The 20,983-nt window shown below is 53.7% G+C and overlaps 1 protein-coding gene across 1 annotated transcript in view; it reads left to right on the top strand.

The window, feature by feature from the left end:
• LOC113621462 (paired box protein Pax-7-like) overlaps positions 1–20,983 on the top strand; it is a 55,858-nt gene that overhangs the window by 10,502 nt on the left and 24,373 nt on the right. The window lies entirely within an intron of this gene.

Below are 20,983 nucleotides of genomic sequence, written 5' to 3'. Positions count from 1 at the left end.
CTTTCTGAAAATGATAGTTGTCACATACTATATTTTATATAAATAATCTATACACACATATTTTTTAATATAGGGAAAGAGGACTGAGCAAATGAGATTTCCTTCTAGGCTGCTTCTTTGGAGTTTCTATTTACCATCATCAGCAAAGTTGATGAGGCTTCATTCCTAATGGGCACCTAAGGATATAAGCATGAAATGTCCAAGACCCCTCCCTGGCTCTGTCCTGGAAGCGCATAGTCTAAAGCCAGATAGAACTCACACCACATAATAGACAGTGCCAGGTGAGGGGGAGCCTTCCTGCTACCAAGAAGAACACAGAAGAGACACCCCAAAGGGGAGGTTCTCCAGGGGCTTTGGGGCCTTGAAGGCCACGACTAAGGGGGGGCACATTCCAGGAATTCCAGAAAAATAGCTCGTCCCCCTCTCTCACTCCAGACTAATGAGGTAATTAGGAAACCCAATTGGGGATGGGAATGAGAGGGACTGGAAGGTTGGGACACCCCCCCCAATTTTTGCTGTCGTTGGCCTTTCTTCTCCTTTCCCCCTTCCCCCAACTCTGGCTGAAAGAGGAAAGGTGGAAATGGGGTCAGCGCTTTCTGACCTGCTCTGGAGCGATTGGCCCCGGCTGGGGTCGGGCGGGGGAGAGAGGGAACTTGCCTTCCCAAATCGAATCAAGGCAGAACGGTGACCTAAGGGGGAAACTTCCCCATTAGTAGATAGATCTCTCCAGAACTTCAAACAAAGTGGGGGGAAGGGAGAGGCGAGGCAGGGAGGGAGTCTGGAGGGAGCACAGGGGGAGCTAGGAGCAAGCAAAGGGGAGGGGCCTGAAGAAGGAAGAGAAGGGGTCGAGGGCAAAGGGGAGGTGAGGGCCAAAGGAAGGGGTATAGGGAAGGGGATGCCAAAGAGGGGTGGGCTGCACTTGGAACTTCAGCCCCGGGGGAGAGGAAAAGCGTCGCGAGCCGCAGCAGCCTCTAGAGGGATGAGGGGAAGTTGTGTGCACCCCAAGTCTCGCTCCAAAGAGGCCCCGCGGGCAGGCCAGGGAGCCTTGGGGCCCTCGTGCCCAGCCCTCTATTCGGCAGCTGAGTGAGCGCGGGTTGCCAGGGCCGGAGAGCCCTGCGGGCCTGCTGAGGATGAATTGGTTCGACTTTCTGAGACTGCGGGTCGGCTCGTGAACCTTTCCAAGATTCGGTTGCCCGGGCTCTGGAGGTGTGCTGGGCCCGAGCCCGGGTCGAGGGCAAGGCAGGGATGGGCAGAGGCCTGGGAGACCCAGAGCCACAGCGGAGGGACGAGAGAGAGTCAGAAAGGAGGAGAGCTTCAGGAGAGAGAGAGCGCGCGTGCACGAGAAAATTCAGAGAAAGACCCAGTGCGGGACGGGAGAACCTTGCCTAGAGCGTTTGAGGACGCTGAGAAACGCGCCGGGGCCGAGGGAGGCGCAGAGCAGCCGGAAGAAAGACAAAGAGACGCAGAGGCACCGAAAGGCTGGCCTGGGACTGGGAGATCAGGAGAGACCTCGGGACCTAGAGACGGCCCGCGGGAGAGCGCGGGCGGAGAGGGCGAGCGCGCAGAGCCGGGTGGCGGCGGGAGGCGGGCGAGCCGCTGTCGTCCTTTTGATCCTCCGCTGCTTCTCCTTATCAGAAGCGCTTTCGGTGACACCGTCACAAAGGCAGTTCATCATATTACAGCGCGGCCGGGCGGCTCGCTGCGATCCCGCCGCTTAATTAGAGGAGAGCCAGTCGGGCCGGCGGGACGGGCGGGAGGCCGACCCCGAGGCGGGGGTCCGGGGTCCGCGCTCCGACCGGGGTGCTGGAAAGGGGCCGGCCTGTGAGCCTGGCCCCGTCGGGACTAGCGGCGAGAGGGGCGGAGAACCCTTATTCAGAGCGCCGCTAAATCAATATCCCAGTCCGGGTTTCACTGCCGGGAGAGTGAGGCTCACCGCCTTATGGTTTTTAGCAGCCGCCCCTTCTAAGTTCCCAGGTTGGGGAAGGGGTGGCGCGCAGGCCACCATCCCCACTCCCCAGCTTCGGGACGCTGCAGACTGGAGGGTAAGAGTGAGGTTACAGCGCTGCAGGAGCTGACGGCTTCGTGCTGCTCCGGATCCAGTTCCTGGCTGAGTGTTCGGTCCCTGCCTCTGATAGCCTGCTCTCCCAATCTCCAGCTGAGCCCAACAGGACGAATCTGGGAGGGGCAAAGTGCACTGCGCTGGGCCCAGGAAGTATACCATCCGTCCTGCCCCCAACTCACTAACAATGCAATCTTGAACAACTCTCGTAGCCCCTCTGGGTCTCAGTTTCCTTCCATGAAAAACCAGAGAATTGCACTAAGGCAAAGATTGTTATCCTTTTGGGGGAACCTGGACCCCTTTGAGAATGGGGTAAAACCTAAGAAATTGGCTATTCACAGAGGTTCACACAGGAGGAATTTTACAGACCGTACAGAGGGGTGTGGGGGCTTCTAGAGGCCACACCCCATTAAGAACTTCACATGTACATGTTTTCTGGTTACTCTGGTATCCTTGAGGGAGCATCTGAGTCCAGGAGCAGGAACCCGAGCCCAGGAGGGGGAGATGGATAGTGGGTGGGGTGGGGTGGGCTGGGGGAAGGGGTGAGGCTGAGAGCCTGACCTCTGTCTGGCCCTTGCCGCTTCCTTCTCTTTCCAAAACAGAGGCAGTGAATCCCACCCTCCCATCCTCATTTGGTTGTTGGAGGGGTTCTGTATGAGGTTGTTATATGCAGAGATAAGCCCAAATGCTGTGCTCCCCTTTTGTATGTCTGAAAGAAAGAGATGGAGAGAGAAAAGAAAAGGGAAAAAAAGAAGAAGAAAAAAAGAGAGACTTTTCTCAGGGGGTCAATTTCTTCATTCATTCTGTAAAAATATTGTTGAGCACCTACTGTGTACCGGGCATTGTGTTAAGTGCCCAGGAATACCTGAGACATCAGGAAGGTCCCTGACTTCGTGGAGTTCTGAGCCAGGTGGTGGAGACAGAAAATAAACACACTGTGCTTCAGTGCATGTGTTTGTGTGAGTGTCGACCCATTATGTCTCCCTGTGCGCCTGCCTCCTTGCCAGACTACCTGTGTGTGTCTGGGTGTCTGTGAATGCCGGGGAAGGGGAAAATGAAGTGTCTGAGTGTGTGTGTTTGGGTAACTCTCCGGGCGAGCACAACAGCAGGATGTTTGGGGGCCCTTGCTGAGTTTGGCAGGCAGCCTCCAACCTGATCCCGGGAATCTCAGGCGTCAACCAGGGCCTCGAAGCGCCGCGGGTTCCAGCGGGGGGAGGAGGGAGGAGCAGCCCGGCCGCGGGGCTCCGGAGCCTCTGGCCTTCGCTGCGCTCTTTGTCTGACCAAAGATCAAAGAGGCCCCGGGATCGGACAGAAAAGGGGGTGGGGCGTCCGCACGAGAAGTAGCTTGGAAAACCGCCCCCTGAACTTTTCTGGGGTCCTTTCCGTGGGACCCAGACCCGACAGAGCCCCAGACGAGTGGGCGGCCACCTTTCCTCGGGTCCCTCTCCACGGTCGCGCGGGGTGACAGGTGAAGAGGATGTTACGGCTTCGGGTTCGAATTCAGACCGCAGGTCTCTAGGTGACTGAGGAAGGTGAAGAGAGGGCGACATTCCGCCGAGGTTTTGTGGGGTGGACATGTGTTTGCCCGGTGTGTTGTTTATACTTTTGCGTGGAGATGGGATCAAACCTTCCTGTTCCCTGGAAACTTGTCCAGGAAGTCCGCACCGAATTTATCTGGGCTGTGTAGACAAGAGCATCAGATTGAAGCTCGAGTTTCTGTGTAAAGCGACAACTTTGGGGTTGGGAGGGGTCAGGGGGCGTCTTAAGGAACCTTCTGGAACTGTCTCGTTCCCAGTGAAAGGCTGCAGAAGCGCCTCTATCCCCCGGAGTTGTAACACGGAGTTGTAACCACGGATCCAACTGACAACGCTGGTGCAGCCGCAGGACCAGAACCTGACCCCCAAATTTGCACTAAGTCCCACCCCTGCGCCGCCCGCCCCGCCCTTGCGATCCTCGTCTTTACAGTTTACCTCCACGTCTGGACTTTTTGAGCTCGGATCCACCCTTCGGAGGGTTAAAAAGTACGACAGAAAAAAAGAAATTCCAATGTACGCGTGTGGGAGAAGGGGCGCAGCTAGGAGAAACCCTCTTCTGCTGCCGCGTTGTCCCCCACCCACCCCCTCTGTACCCCTTCCTCTCCAGCTGCCTGCAAATGCCAAAATTCAAAATCTCTTCTCTCTCCCTCCCATCTTTGGCGGTGGGAGAAGATTCTGAATTATTGCGCCAGGATTTCTGGGATTTACTGGAGGTGTTGAGAGTGAACCCTAAGAAAAGAGGCTGTGGGACTTTCTTTAATAAGTGGGGCTAAACTTCCGTCCCTCAGGGGGTCGAATCGTGTTCGGGTTTGGACGTTCCTTTCGATGGCCTGTACAGGCAGGCGACAACAAGAGGTTTAGCTGGTGCGCTGAGAGCTGTGCGCCGTGGGCGATTAACGCGATCAATGCCCCTTGGCGTCTCCCCCTAAAAAGACCCCCAAAACAAAAACAAAACCCCCTTTCCCCTTCTGGCTGCGTGGTGGGTTTGAGTCCCGGGAGCCCATTTTGTAGTGTGGAGCCTTGCATCAGTGCCGGAGCCTCAGTTTCCCGATCTGATTAGTGGGGATAAGAGACTCTCCGCACCTCCCAGGGCGGGAGGAAATCAGGACCTGGAGAGGCTCTTTGGAAACTGGTCAGCGGGTCCGAGGAGGGGGAGAGGGAGGCTCCGAGAGTTTCTCCTCCGCTGGGGCCGCCCCCTCCTCTCAACGCCCTCCCGGCACTGTCCCCGCTCGCGCCTCAATGGCCACTTTAGAAATACAAACAACTTTAGAAATAAAGTAACCAAACCCCCGAAAGGGGCTTTGAAGGGGCGAATGCCTGGTGGCGCTTTACTATGGTGTGGGCCGAGGCCCCGGCCTAATCCCGCTTTCATTTTCACCGACGGCCGCGGGGGAAGCGCTCCCGGCCTCCCGGCCCCTCAGGAGGCTGATTAGGCCACAAAGAGCCCCCATTATCCCGAGAAGAAAACCGGGGGGCGGCGCGGGGCGGGGGAGCGGGGGGAGCGGCCCGCCCGCGCCCGGGCTATTGACTTAGTGGATGAAGTCAAGAGCGGGCACGCTGGGAGCCCGGGAGGGGGAGGGGGAGGGGAGGGGACAGGGACGGGAGGGGGTGGGGTGGGGGCTGGCCCCGCGCGGGAAGGGGCGGGGAGACCGAACAAAACAGGATGCACAAAACCCCACAACAAAACCGAGCCCCGGGCCAGGGGAAGCCAGGCCCCGGTGGGCTGCTGAGCCTCTGCTGGGTCAGCTGCCCGTGGCGGCCCCCGGAGATGGGAGTGTCGCAAAAGAGCCTGGAGTCGCTGGCTTTCTTGGGAGGGGGTGGTGGAGGAAGCGAGAAAGGTGTCTGTCGCAAAGTGCTGCGTGGCTAGGGCGCACGCCTCTGGCTCTCAGGCCTTGCTTTCCTCCTCCTGAACCCGCGGAGTCGGGTCCAGAGGCCTCCAGAAGTCACCCCCCGCTGCGTCCACCTGCGGGCCTGTGATCAGTGAGGTCTGGTGGGCAGAGGCCACCCCTGTGAGATGCTCTAGAGGAGGTACCTGAGTGGGAGGTGGGGAGGGGGAAGAATGAAGGAGAAGGGGAAGTCCTGGAGCCTGAAAGATCGGGGTAGCTTTGAGTGAGGTCTCCTGAGAGCCTCAGTGTTCCCATCTGCAAAACTGTCCCATGGATGACAACTTCACAGTGCGTTGGGAAGGGTCAACAATATAATTACATAAAACACAGGACCGATTGGGAGACGATCAATATTGCTCTGCAATCCCTTCCACCTCCTCTTCTCCAAGGCCTCTTTCAATCTAGAACCCACCCCTCTATGGCTTTAGAAATAATAGGGGATGGAAATCTATAAGTGATCACCATATCTGGACTGGGGTGGGGCAGCGGGGGGTGAGGGCAGGTGTTCAGCCGGTGCCAATGAATAGTGTTCTTCCTTAACGAAAAGAAATCAGCGGGCCCTGTGGGCAGCTCCTCATTCAACAGAGGCCAAGGGAAGAAGGCAGAAACAGAGCCCAACAGACTTGTTAGGGGTGTGGAAGGACTTTCCTCACCTGAGTTCTGCCCCACCCTCACTCCCAGATAAAGGCTGGGCAGCTTTGGCAGGCAGGTTGGGAAGGTGGGCACCGTGTCCTGATTGAGGACACGGTGGAAGCATCCTCCGGGTGTAAAGGAGGCAGGTGCGGGTATGTGACACAGGCCCCCAAACACACCCCATCCCCAGTCATAGCTGCCCCTACCCCAAATAGGCTGGGTCCAGGCCCTGACCCAAATGACTTGGAAGCGCTTCGAAGGCTGTTCATCCGTTCATCTCAGAAGTATTTATGAAACCCTTCTTTCTGTGAGCCGTTCTGGGGATGATACCACCAGAGCCTCAGCTGTGGACTCCTCAAGGCTGAGTGAAGGAGTTAGGACTTATTCCAAGGGCAGTGGGAAGCCAAGGCAGGGAAGCGATGGACTGAGCAGAGAATGTACTAGAAGGTGTGGAGAGACCAGCTAGAAGGTTAATGAGAGAGAGAGAGAGAGATACAGAGGGGATGGAGAGCAAAGGATGAGTGGAGAGATTTTAGAAGAGGGCGGGCGGCCCCAGCCTGGGATGGAGAGGAAGGGAGAGAAGCAGCTGTTTCCAGATTTTTCCACCTGATGCCCAGGTGTACTGAGCCTATGGCTGGCTAGGTCAATTAAAGGGACCTTGGGATTCCTCTCTACGCTGAGATCCCGAAGGGTAAGACAGAGTTGTATAGACCTTAGAGATCATCGGGTCATTTTACAGATTGAAAAGCTGAGGTCCAGAGGGCGTGGCCTGAGTGAGCCCAAAGGAGGAGAAGTAACCCCGGTCTGCTGGCAGTTGCACTGGTAAAGGAGAAAAATAAGCTGGTGGAAGTCTTGTTTCTAGGAATTCGAAGGCTTGGGGTGAGGGCGAATACAACCCTTTCCCATCTCTACAGTACGTCATTCTTTGTGTGTAATATGATACACGCTTTCAAGTTCCATTTCAGAGGGGAAAACTGAGGCACAGAGAAATTAGCCCAAGGAAGAAGGGAGGGGGACGTTCTTCCCTAATAGGGTCTGCAGGACCCTGATGCCTTTACCCTACGAAGCCTGAAGGGCACAGATCCAGCTGTGCTTCTTGCCCCATCTGAACAATGCAGCCCCCAGCACCCTCCCCATTCTTCAGGAACCCTAGATCCTCAGGCCCCAGGGAGACTATAGCCTAAGTCAGTACCCCCCACGGGGATCTTGAGACTTGACAGATGCTGAAGATTTGGTCCTCTGAGGGTCTGTTCATCTTCCTGAGAAGAGTCCTTTTAGCAGCCCCAAGGAAAAGTAACCACAGTATCTTGACTAGGGTTAGAATTCAGATGCCCCATGAAGAGGCCCTGGCTTCAACACTTAACTGCTGTGTAACTCTGGACACAATTCCTCTGGTCTTTGCTCTGTTGTCTGAACAAAGGCAAGATGCCATCAGCCTAGTGGTTTTCAAACTGTGTTCCATGGAGCCTTGGGGTTCCAAACAAGAGCTTCAGGGGTGATGCGGCCCACGAGGATCCTCCAGGCTCTGGTGCTCTGGGCGTGACTGCGTTGGAGGGGAAGAAGTCAAAACCAGCGTTGTTTCCCATTGATAGAGGAAACTCTGGTGAGACGGGGCTTTGTCCTAGGGAGGAGCTGAGACTACTATCCTCGGCTACTCCGAAGGGGAGGAGGGGAGGAGGGACAAGCTCTGTTTATGCCTGGAATCAGAGCCCCGGGGCTGTGGTTATTGGTCTTCAGAGATAAGCTGATATTGCTTATCTGGTGACAAATGGTTCCCCTCCTCTTCCATTGCCCTGATTAGAGAACTTTCTCTCCTGGCTGGGAGGTCTCTCTGGGAAAACAGGCAGAGCTGGGCTGGTCTCTAGACAGTGGGGTTTGCCTCTTGAGGCCCTGACCAACTTGCCGCTGGGCCAGGGGGAGGCAGTTACCCTCTCTGTGCTTGATTGGGGTACTGGTGGTGTGGCTGGGTGGCAGCATCATCTTGGCTTGGTCCTGGAAGGAGGATTCAATGCAGGGTGGGGGAGATGGAAAGACCCGTGAGCCAGGAGGGCAGAAGGGTGTGCCCCAGAGTCACCCAGGTGTTTTTGCCAAGGCTACGCACCTGGGCACTTTCTCGATTTGGGACATCTGAGGCAAGTGGCTTTTGGGTAAACTGCCCAGGTCACTCTGATGGCCACCCCACCTGAGAGCCACTGGTCTAGTGCAACGCCTTGTTTGTAGATGGAGAAATTGAGGCCCAGAGAAGGGAAGAGACTTGTTCCTTGTTGCACAGCAAATCGAAAACAGAGTCAGAACAGGGACCCAATCTCCACACTGTTAGACCAGGCACCATGAATGGAACATCTTCCAAAGTCTCTGGGTCCCTCACCTTTTATTAGTGTCACCTGCCCCTATCGAGGGTGTAATCTGCCAGGAAGCATGGGGCTGACAGGGAAAGCCCCCTACCTGTCCTGGTGTCCCCAACTCCTGCCCGCACCATAGGGATGGCCTTCAGACACGCACTTTCATCTCAGCTCTGGGCCCTCAGCCCTTACATCCAAAGGGAGCCGCTGCTGGGCCACAAAAGGAACACTGGACATGGAATCAGTGAGACCCAGGTGCTGCCTCCCTGCTGTGTCCCCTGAGCAAGTTACTTCACATCTTTGAGCCTTAGTTTTCCCATCCATCCAATGGACATTAAAAATTACAGAAGGAGTGAAGGAGTTAAAACACAGAAAAGGTGGCTGGCACATAAGGAGAATGTGACTAAAATGAGATAAAAGACCTGAAAGTAATTTGTGTGCAATAGGGGATCCAAAAAGTTTGCTGAGGGTTTCCCAAGCCAAACACACATTGTTTTATCAGGGGCTCTAAAATATATATGCATATATTTTTTCATATGAATTTGAAAGATATATTATAAATGTAATATATACTTACAAAATTTCAAATTAGAAAAAAAGTATATAAAATAAAAACTGAGAATCCTCTCCTTCCCCAGAGATAATCTTGTTGAGATTGGGGGTATAGCTGTCTCATATATATATATCTAGATTATATCAGTATCCATCTCTCTATCCATCTAGATACAGATATATATTTAAAGGAAAGTGGCGTCGTGTCAACTTAACCCTGGCACTATAGAGGCTTCAGGGGTGACCATGAAGCCCCAGAATTGAATTCTCAGTCGTGGGTATGTGTACGTATATATGCATTTCCCTAGGGAGGAATCCTTAGTTTTCCTGGGTCTCTTAGGGCTCAGGGTCCTCAAAAGGTTAAGCATCCCGAGTTAGGAGATTTGCAGGTGTCTGTCCTCTCTAAGATGGGGCAGGCAGAAGTCCCCCCTCCCCCCAGGCCCCTCAGTGCCTCCCCCTCCCCTTCATGCACCTGCCTGGGCTTCCGGCCTTCTCTGCTTCAAAGCGGCAGGCTGGGCTTTACCTGACTCACCTCGGAGAAAAGCAGCCTGGCTTGAAAGGGGGAAGTGGCATTTCAGGCACTTAATTAGACCCAGGACAAGAATGGAGGCTGGCTCTCGGGTCAGGCCAGGGGGGATTGTTGGGGGATTAACACCCAGGTAAACCCATCAAGGCTCACCGGCCCCTTGGCAGCAGGCAGCAGAAAGGCTGGGCCAGCAGCCTGGAATCACATTCCCCCGGGGGTGGGGGGGGGACGGGGAGGAGAAGGAGGGCCACTCCACCTGCAACCTCCACCATCCTCCTTCCCCTCCCCCACCACCAGTGCCCCAGGAGAGTGGAGCTGGAACTACCACTTTATTCCTACAGTGATGTACTGAGCACTCACTATATGCCAGGCATTGTTCCATGGGCTGGGAGAACAGCCTGGAACGCACAAGGCCCTGGTTTCCCGGGGCTGGCACCTGGGGGAAGGGAGGCAATGAGCGTGTCCTCAAGTAAGGAAATACTTTCAGAAGGTGGACAAGGGTTTGAAGAAGATAAAGCAGAGTGCTAATAGAAAGTGGCTGAACAGGGAAGTGATGGTAGGTGGGTTATCAGGGAGGCCTGCCTGGAGGAGGTGATATTTGACCTGAGACCTGGATGGCAGGAAAGAGGCAGCCATTTATTGAGTATCTACTTAGGAGAATAGCCCACCGAGAGCTGACTGTGGGTCAGGTATTGGGTTAAGCCCTTTACAGGAATGAACGCATGAAATCCTCCCAAGAGCACCTTGAAGGAGGGATTATTAAGATGCTCATTTATGGATACAGAAATTGAGGCACGAGGAGGTGCTCAGCTCTTTGGGCACAAACAGGCAGGGATGTCTCATTGGAAGATTGGATGCCTGTGCTCTCAGCCCGTCCACCTTTTGACACTGTGTCAGGTGTCTCATCTCACCTAACCCCTGGCCCTGCCCCGTGGGTATTTGTTATCCCAATTTTGCAGTTGAAAGCAGAGCTCAGAGAGGTTTGCTCAATTCCCTAGAGTCACACAGCCAGCAAATGGCAGAGACAAATAGAATCCGGGCACCACAAACTCTTCCTGCCATGATGCACCAACTTGTGGCAGGCATCTGACTTTGGAATGCCCTCCACTGACTCACAGGGTCCTGTGTCCCTGGGGAGTGGCTTCCCCTGTCTCTAGAGCAAAGGGCTTGTCATTAACAGAAGATTCAGCAAGAAGAGGGCTTGATGATTTTTTTTTAATGGGGTACCGTGCCCACATTTCTGATTTGCATTTGAGATTATGAACTGAGAAATCCCCAGTGGCCTTGGGAGTGTGTTGGAAGGTAAATGTTGGGATTGCTGTTAAGGGAGTGTTTTTTCTTGTGTGTATTTTGTACTGTGTACACTGTGTACTGTGTACAGTGTACTGTGTTTACGTGGTTGCTGATGGATCGTATTTTGGGAGTCAGGGCAGAGGTAGAGTGGGTCCTGGTTAGACTGGGTGGGGGGCTTTGTCTTGGGTCATTGGTATGTGTGAGTATGTCCTTGTGATATGAAGTGTAAGGACCGAGTGCAAACGTGTTCAGGGCTGTGTGGTTGTGTAGATGTGGGTGTGCGTCTGTTGGCACTGTGAGGTGAATGGCCCTGGGTGTTTATGTACTCGTGGGGCTACACCATTTCCAACGTGCGCGGGCGCAGGTCAGTGCGTTTCTCTGTGGTCTAAATGCACTTGCCCCCATTTTACAGACAGTAGCCGAGGCTTAGGGAGCCCAAGTCATCTGCCTGAAATCACCTAGCTAGTAAGTGGCTGAGCCAGGAAGGAAAACCAGGGCCTCCTTGAGTTCCAGCCTCTTTCCTCTGCTCCCCAGGAAGGGTTTAAGTGACAACATAAAGGTTCACACGCCAGCGAGCGTAGATGCTGCCTTCTGTCCCGGGGCCTGGTGGATGGACGTGTGTGCGGTCACATGCGTGTCCCCCTCCTCACTCTGGCGTCTCGGCCTCTGCCCATCCCCTGGGCCCCCAGCCCAGCCCTGTTGCACGCAGGGCTTTTCTTTCCTGGGACTGCAAATACGCCAAAGATTAACGCCCGCAGCTGGCTGTAGCACTGAACAATGGCAAGACCTAGGAAGTGAAGAAATCACCAGAGAGGCACCACAGCCGCTGTCCAGAGAGTCGGTTCACAGCGTCTGCCCACTTGACGTGGAGTGACCCATCCCCCCTCCCTTCCCTCCTCTCCCCGCTCCCCTCCCCCCACCCCACCCCCCCACCCTGCCCAGCGCCATGCTCCCAGCTGGAAAGGGAAAACAGTCTGTAAAGAAATTCTCACTGGAAAGAACACTTCTCACAAGTTCACCGCCTTAGACCAGAGATTAGGGGACAGTTAAAGAAGGGGAGGGGCATCCCCTCCCAGAGGGAAATATCCAATAAATAATCACATGTGGGAGAGAGGGAGAGAGAGAGAGAGCTGGATGAGGGTGGGGCGGGGTGGGTCTGGAATCCCAGCTGGACGCTGTGACCCAGGCTGGGATGTGTCAGCTCCAACTCTGTTCTCCTCAACGGACGACAAAACACAGTACAACAAAGCAAGACCAACGCACAGGGATGCAAAGCCTTTCTCCTTCCTGAATCTCCTCTCACCCACTTCTTGGCGAGCAATGAGGGTGACAGACGACCCCTGAGAATTTCAGGGGCTACTGAGGCTAGTGGAGGGGGAAAAAAACATTGGATAGGCTGGAAGTCAGCCTGTGCTAATTTGCAAGGCTGTGATAATTCGAGATGAACAGATCATGGTCATTTCTAGCTGGGATGCAGCTCTGGAAAACAAACTTGGGATGGTGGAGGACTTACTGTGTGCTGGGGGCAATAGTCCCCTTTAGGCCCACAACGCTGAGAACATCACAGGCTTTATTAAGCCCATTTTACAGATGAGGGAACTGAGGGTCACAGAGGTAAAGTCACTTGCCCAAGATCAGATCTAGAAAAAGAGGCAGAAGGAGTTTGGATCCCGGCCTCTCTGGCTTTGGGTCCAGGACTCAGGTCAGCGCCCCCCGTGGCTCAGGAGGGGCCAATCAAAGGGAGAACTAATCTTGCTTTGCACGTGACTGTCATGACACAGTGACATCAGAAGCACATATGTATTCCTTTCTTTTTGGCATAATTACGATTTAATTTTAACTCTGCTCTTTCATCTGCAGCTGGTCAGGTTTGTGCAAGCTCCTTCCCAATTCATCTCCACACCACAAAAAAATGAAACAATACTATTTTAAAGGACGATGAAAGTCCCTTCCAGCAGCCAGAAGCCGGTCTCCCTGGATTCCGGTTTGCGCGGTCAGACACAAGGGCTGCGCCCTGTCCCAGCCCATGACTGGGAAGCTTAGAAATGCAGGTGGCGCGTCCCCTCCTCAGATGAAGCCACTTAATTACCACGCAATCAATATGCAAACAAGTGCCAAACTGGGTTTGAGTCACATTTCTCGTTGGGGACGCAGTGCGGGAGGAGAGTCCAGCAGAAGGGGGGCCCACCGGGGTTGGCTGGCAGGGAGGGGGGCTGCGGGATGAAGACGTGGGCTTTGACTGGGACCCAGGCACCCGTGGACCGCTCCGAGGCCCCCGGAGCCCCCAGTGTCTGGCATGGGGCCCTGCTCCCACTGAGGGGGCCGGGGTCCATGGCTCAAGGCTGCCGTCGGCGGGAGGGTTTCCAGGCCTGTCAGCTGAAGGCTGGCGGCCTCCACTAATTCATTTGACTCGGAAATCTCAGTTTGACCAGGTCCCCCTCCCCTCCTTAAAACAAACTCATTAAACTTGTCAACACTCATTAGGCCTGTAAAACGTTGAACTAGAGCCACTGGGGAGACGTGGAGGGTGTGTGGGTGTGTGTGTGTGTGTGTGTGTGTGTGTCTGGGAGCCTGCACTGCAAAGCTGAACCAGGACCTGGGAGACCCACTTCCAGGCTTGTTGGGGCGGAAGTCACATTCGTTTGTTCATCTGCTTCCCTCCTCCTGCGTTTGCCTTTCCTCGAAAGCAGAGCAGCATAGGGACCAAGGCGGAGCCCCAGCGTCAGAACAGACTTGAGTGTGAATCTGCCTTTGCCCATCTGGCTGTCTGACAGTTCCTTCTCCTCTGTGCCTCAGTCACCCCATCTGTATTATGGGTGATATCATAATAGGACCCATATCACTGGGCTCTTGGGAAAACAGTGTCCATAAAGTCTTATGACAATGTCCGGCACATTTTAAAAGCACGACTTCTGTGGCTATTACGACTATTAATAATACCTTAAAATGTAAGAGGCAGCTTAGTTTAGAACTTGAAAACATGGATTTGATAAGACTGGAGTTTGGACCTCAGCTTCCTGTTACGGGACTCGGGATCAGGGATCATTTCTCTGAGCCTTGGTTTCCCCAAGTAAAATGAGAAAAAGTGAGGACAAAAATGTGTGTTAGAAAATAGGATAGTGGTGAGAAGTGAGTTAACACATACAGAGTCAAAACTAGCACAGTGTCTGGCACGGTAGGAATCTTAGGAATATCCCTTCTTTCTTGCCCACCCCCAATTCAACCCACTCCCCCCACCTCACCATGCAGCGTGGAATGGTGGGGGGGGGATTTTTAGGTCTTACTCCTTTGGGGAGGAGCATGGGGGGTACTTCCTACAACCTAAAGCAGAGCTTTTCAGGGGACTGGGGCTGGGGATTGAAACCGCAGGAGGAAAAACTGCTCAGAGGAGAAAAAGCTGCCCACCCACCTCGCCCCGCCACCCCCTTGACTGAAGAAACACCTCCTCCAGTTTTTAAAAACTGCCTGATGGGAAGGAAACCAAGTGACCCCAGATCCAACACAGAAACTGGACGGAAGGCTCCTGCCTGCTGTCCCTTCTAAGCCACACTTTCCTTATAAGAAATTTCTTCTCTCACCCCGACGCCCTACCGGCGACGAACTCAGTCTTTCTTGCCTCCACCAAGGGGACCCAGGGCCAGCGGCCCGGAGACACTCAGATGGAGGCAGACCTGGGGCCCCATGGATAGCAGTTTTGTCTCGGCTCCCATCTAGGATTTGTGGCTGTAGTTGTGATGTGTTCTTTTTCCCTTTAAAGTGGGGTGTCTGCGGGCTTTCTCCTTTTCTCGCTCTTTCCCATTCCCCTTCTTATTGAGAATGCCTCCTCAAAAAAAAAAAAAAAAAAAAAAAAGCCACGCCAGCCTTCTGCTAGTTTTCTTCTCTCTCTGAAAATGAGAACATCAGCTATTGAAGCGGATTGATGAACTCTTCCCAAAAGTTTATTAAGAGAAGGTTAAACAAAGGCCCCAAGGCCCGCGGGCAACTGAGCAGTCAGTATATATACTGGGCCCTTTTGTCCCCCCAGGGCCGACGCATGAATACCCCTCAATGGCCCTCTTTAGAGTGACAAGATCAAGCCAGACAACGGCTTGTTAAAAGGAACTGTTTCTCTTTCCCCCGGCCCAGAGCTCCGTCCCCGCTTCTCCTGCATTAATGTACATCTGCAGCAGGAGAAATAATCGGCTGGAATTCTGTCGGTTTTGTGTGGGTTTTTCTTTTTTCCTAAGTACACCCTTCCTCCTCTTCCCTGCCCCCAGCTGCCCCTCCTCCCCCAACCTTCCAGCCCCTCCCCCCAGCCATATGTTGCCCAGCACAGCCTGCTGGAGTCTCCGAGGGACCCCAGGGTGGGTGTTTCTGGAGAAGAGCGAGAGACCGGGGTCTCTTCCCGTCTGTCCCCATCATCCTAGCCACTTTTATTGAGCACTTACTATGTCCCGGTGGCTGGAGGGGGGACGGATGTGTGTCATCCCTCAGGTGAGCTTTAACGTCAATGATGGTGTTATTTCCCCCAAGTTGTGGATGGGAAAGTGAGGCAAGAGAGAAGGAATAATCCAGCTGGGGTGCACTCCAGGCCTGACTGATGCTTGAGGCCTTGCCCTGTTTTTCAGGGGCTGCGCTCAGGACAGGGGTTGAAGCCCAAAGCAAATCTTAGTCCCGGTGAGACGGCAGCGGGCTTGTGAACAGGAGGCCATAGCTCAGCTCAGAGAGCATCAGTGTGTTTTGAGAGGGCAGTTGTCTGGAAGAGGCCCGAGCCCCAGGACACAGGGCTGTGGGAGAAGACCTGGCGGGGGTGCTGGGTTGGAAGTGGCCTCGCGAGAATCCTTTCCTGCGTATCACGCAGATAAGCCACTGTAAGGGGAAAATTCCAGATTCCCTCCAACTAGGATGGGGAGTGTGTATGTGTGTATGTGTTTGTGTACGGGTCTGGCTGTGTGTGCATGTGTGTATATATGCGGGTACATGTGTGCAGTAGCGTGTGTGCCTTTGTGCGTATGTGTGTGTGCATGTGTGTGTGTGTCCCGCAGAGTCACTGTCCTAGTGCGTTTCGTTCCACGCTTCTGTCTCCTGTGCCGGCTTAGAACTTTCTTGGACGACAAGGACTGGTTAACTGTGTGTTATTCTGTTTTGATCCCCTCTGGTCGGTACCATGCTGTAGACAGAGTAAGTGCTCAATACATGCTTCCTAAATCTGGAACTTTCCTGAGACATGTGAGCAGTCGGAGGGGAAAGGGGCAACCAGGCCTCTGCTGAGCGTGAGGCCCGCCCCTCCCTCTCCTCCCCCTCCCCTCTCCTCCTCCCTCTCTCCCCGTCCCACACCTGTCTTAATTTGGGTGCTGAGAGGCCTGAAAAGGGAGCATCGCTTAGGACCATAGGCTAGAGAATTGGACCTGGATTACTTGCCTTTACCTTCTGAACAGCTTCCCTTGTAGCAGTGGCAGTGAGGGTGTTTGCAGTCATCCTCCCTGATGGTTTTTCCCTGGAGAAAGGGATAGACAGGGGAAGGGAAGGGGGCTTAGGCAAGTAGCAGGTGGAAGGAAAACACTGTTGCCTGGGAGCTAGGAGCCTGGCCTCTGCACCGGGCCTTCCCTCCCTGGTGGGGCAACAGACTGCCCCGGTTTGCCTGGGACTGTGCTGGTTTTAGCACTGAGAGTCCCATGTTCCCAGGAAACCCTCAGTCCTGGGCAAACTGGGATGGTTGCTCACCCTACATCCTGGGGTGCAGGGGACAAGTCTCTTTGGCCTTGAGGCTCAGATACGTCACCATCAAGTAGGGTTATCTCAGCCTCATCCCGGCTTTGAGAAGAGGGACCGCAGAGGGACTTGGGAAAGCACGGAGAGCGGTGTGCTCGTGAGGCTGTGTCTCGAGCGTGCTTCTTGGGCACGAGCCCGTGTGCTGGGTGGCTGAGGGGGGTCCCTGGATGGGCGGAAGTGGAGCTTGGGGCTAGAGCCTGGGGGGGAGCCTCTTCCCGGGAGGGGCCCCCAGGGTGGGCCTGACTCCCGTTTGGTGAGATGGCCCTTAGCGGTAGACTGCGTTCCAGGCCGGGCTCTGCCACTTGCCACCTGGGTGGTTTCAGCGGAGCCATCACCCGGCCTGTTGAAAGGGAGGTGAGAACCCCTCAAATCCCAGTCTGCTCAGAACAAAGCAGGCCTCCAACGAACGTTAACTCCTCCCTTCACTTCTGCTCTGCTCGTCCCCCCAGACCCCTTATTTTTTTCTGGCTTAAGGACAGAATTAGAGGGAAGAAAACGGGAAATCCAGATGCCGAATCTATCCAGAGACCAGAGCGGGTGGGGTTGAGTGAGGCATAGTGGGGGTGGGGTGGGGAAGCGGTTGAAGTATCATCATATTTAAGAAATCTGCCTCTCCTCCCTTCCCCGCCCCCCAAGATAAGAGTCACTATTTCATGGATGGTTCAAGTCAAACTTCCACCAAGGAAGGGCCGTGACCCCCTGACCCCTGTAACCTGTATTTAGCACGTTCAAAAGTCCCTACTAGCCCCAGAGAGCTGACCTGGGCTGGGACCCAGGCAACAGGGCAGGCAGGGCTATAAACAAGCACGGCTCCTTGGGCTCAGGAATCCTGAGTGAAAAAACAGAAGGGAGCTCAGAGGTGGGGCAGGACCCAGGCTGTGAGCACGTGGCCGAAGAGGGGGTGTGGGGATGGAGAGGTGAGGGTGGGGGGGTGGGAGGATACCCGGGAGGTGGAGAGAGTTAGGGGAGAAGCAGTGGGCAGCCGACTCCCCAGATGAGAAGGTATTTCTTCTCTCTGACCCTCAGTTTTCTCACCTGTAAAATGGAGCTAAAAATATTGTCCTTATAGGGTTTTTGTAAGGATTCGGTGAAATAATGTGGGTGAAAGGAGCTTGCGTGAGCCTGGAGCACAATAGGGGCTCAAGAGTGCTAGAAGGGAAAGATGAAAAGAAAAATGTGATAAAGCAGGGGCACAGGATGGGGGTGGGGGATGATTGAGGATTGAAGTAGTTGGCGCTCGGTTGTCAGTCCATCAGTTAGTCTTTGTTGAGCTCTAACTAAATGCCAGGCGCTGGGCTGAAGCAGGGAACAACATGGGAACATCCGTGCCCTCAGGGGCCCCTTGTTTGGCGTGGGGGACAGACAGACATACAGATATGCCCCCCCCCACATTCGGTGTGGGAGGTGCTTGGGGTGGGGCACAGGGGCCGTGAGAGATTCAGGCTTTAAGTTTCATGAGGTGGCAATGAACTTATGGGCAAAGCAGAAATAGAGTCACAGATGTAGAGAACAATCTTTTGGTTACCAAGGGGGGAAGAGGGGAGGGACAAATTGGGAGATTGGGATTGACATATATACAGTACTATGATAAAATAGATAACTAATGAGAACCTACTGTTTAGCACAGGGAACCCTACTCAGTGATCTATGGTGACCTAAATGGGAAGGAAATCTTAAAAAGAGGAGATATATGTATACATATAACTGATTCACTTTGCTGTACAGCAAAAACTAATGCAACGTTGTAAAGCGACTCTACTCCAATAAAAATTAATTTTAAAAAACGGTAGAATAAGAAAAAAAAAGGTGGAAATGAATTTGTTTTTAGTTTTTCGCATTTCCTGTGCATCTTTCCAAAACTTGCTGAGCCTCAGTCTTCTCATCTGTAAAATAGGGTGAATGACACCCAAAGTACAGTGTTGGAAAAAGCCAAGTGCCTGGTGCCAGGCCTGCACACAGTGGGTCCTCAGGGTGCAGGTGCAGAGGTGGGCCTGGAGCCCAAGCGGCCTTCCAGCTGCACACAGGAGCCAGGGCTCCGCTCCCGTGGCCGGGCCAGCCTTTGAAGCTCAGTGCAGCTCCTTATTACTGCAATTAATTACCCAGGACAATGGCGCTCAGCCCTGCCCTCTGCCCGTGCCTTCCAGGGGCAGGGGGTAGGCGGAGGGCTCCCGGGGTGGGGGGGTGGGGGTGTTAAGCGGCTGCCTGTTTGTTTACGGGCACAGGAAGCTTTATTGGTTTTACACTCCAGCCTGTTTTGAAATCAAAGGACGTTTCCAGGGAGGGGGGTAGAAGCCAGCCTGCCGGAGCCCAGAGAGTGGTGTTATTTATTTTTTGGTCCCTGGTTGAGCACAGCCTGGTCTCGGCCTGCACCGGTGTCCTCAGAGGCTGCTCTGGGGCTGGACAGCAGGGATGGGTGCTTTGCCAGGGACAGGGTGGGCACTCAAGGGCGAGGGGGGCAGCCTCTCTTCCATGAGCTGCTGGCAGGCTGGGGAGAACGCTGAGTCGGGCGTGGCGGGCAGGAGCCTTGGCTTCCCAGAGCCTGAAGTAAGCACTTCTGAATCGTGTGACCGGGGCCCTGGCCAAGTCATTCATTCTCTCTGAGCTTCAGTGATCTTGTCCTCAAAACAGACCTGAAGATGATGACCCTGCCCCAGCACCCTTGCAGCATGCGCTAAGTGATGCTCAGTGACGTGAAAACATTCGGGAATCTTTATGACGTCGTGGAGTTTGTAGTGGCTTCTTTGTTCTTTCTTTAGTTCATTCATTCATTCACTTATTCTCTTGCCCTGTAAGAGAGGCTACAGCTGCAGGTCAGACTTCTGCTTAGAATTAGACAAAAGAAAGCTGTTTCTAACATCCTATTAGTTCTTTGTTATAAAAGAATTAACGTGCTTCCTGTGAGCGCAAAAGTCAGACACCCGAAAAGGATACAGAAAGTAAAGAAAGTTGTCTTCCTTTTCTTTCTTTCTATCCTACAGAGTTAAATACTGTGAATAATTTGGGAGTCAGATCTTCTAGATATTTCTCTGCAGGGGAACGTGCACACCCATACATATATTTATTTTGACCAAGTGGGCAATGTGCACTGTTCTAGGCTTAAACAGTTCAGGGGTCAAGAAAATGTCAAACATCATTTTCTGGAGACTGGTACAAGAAGCTGCTTCCTCTGTGATGCCTCACGGGCCATGGGCTTTGTCAGTTGTTCTGTCACTGTTGATCTGACAAGTGAGACCTGGTGTGCTTTTGGCCCTGTGCCTGTCATTCTCACCTGTTAACTCCAGGAGCCATTGCTGCCCCTATTTCACAGATGGTTAAGACTGAGGACCAGAGAAGTAGAATGTTCCTTCAAGCCCCTTGCTAGAATGTAGCTGAGCTGGAATTTGAATTTGGGTTTTCTGATTCTAAGTCTTCTGGAATATTCTGGGGGGTGCGGAGGAGTTGGTCCCATCCTAAAACACAACTGCTGAGTTCTGAGGACAGACTCCAGATAAGAATGGCCCGGCCCCATGGCGAAAGATAAGGAGTGCTGACATTCACCTGACGGGCCAGGAACTGTTACGAGACTTTAACATGGCCTTGAAGTTAAGGCCGGCTGGTACCAGCCCATCCAAGATGGCTCACTAATACCACAGCCTTCCCTTCTCCCTCTTATTAAGAGAGAGCAGAGAGAAAAAAAGATGTCAACCCACATCTCATCCATTGGCATTAAGAACATGGGATCCTGGGGCCACAATTCCCTTTCCCATCTAGGATGGTGAAACTCACAGCTCCCCCAGATCCTTGCACTAAGATTGCGATTTGGAGCTGAAAGAAGCTTCTCCTGCATCGGATCCATCTCTTATATCAGCTCTGGAAGCCTCTAGTCTGACCCTCTCACTTTCACAGATGGAGGGGCAAAGCCCCCAGAAACTTTAAGTGACTTGCCCAAGGTCATATGGCTAATTAGTGGCAGCACCGGGACCTATTCCATCTTCCTGGAAAGAAGATCTCATCCCTCTGAGGCAGTGGTGACCTCTCTCCTGGCCCCCACACGGCCTATAGCCACATCTGGGTTTTTCCTTCCCAACTGTTGAGAGTATTCCAGACCCAGAGGAGGGCAGGAGGCATAACAAATGGGGAGCTGGTGACCTGGAAAAGGGAAGACAAAGCCTGTTTGGGGGAGGGTGGGGGAGAAGAGCTGCTCCCAGGGCTGAGGGTGAGGCAGCCGTGGTGGGAGTCCATTTACGAAGTTATCACAGCCCTCGCCTTTGGCCATTACTTTACAGTTTACAAAGCTCTTCCAAGGCTGTGATCTTTACAACCCTCTGTGGAGTAGCCTTGTCACCCTGCTTTACCTATGGGGAAATTGAGGCCCAAAGGATGACATCAGTAGCTCAGAACCACACAGTAAGTGATGGAGTGTCAGT

The sequence above is a fragment of the Aethalodelphis obliquidens genome, unplaced genomic scaffold, assembly GCF_003676395.1.
Source record: "Aethalodelphis obliquidens isolate GAN/ISIS:26980383/991018 unplaced genomic scaffold, ASM367639v1 scaffold9, whole genome shotgun sequence".
Taxonomy (NCBI): Eukaryota; Metazoa; Chordata; class Mammalia; order Artiodactyla; family Delphinidae; genus Aethalodelphis; species Aethalodelphis obliquidens.
Note: the sequence above shows the minus strand (reverse complement) of the source record. Positions and strands in the feature narration are given on the sequence as shown.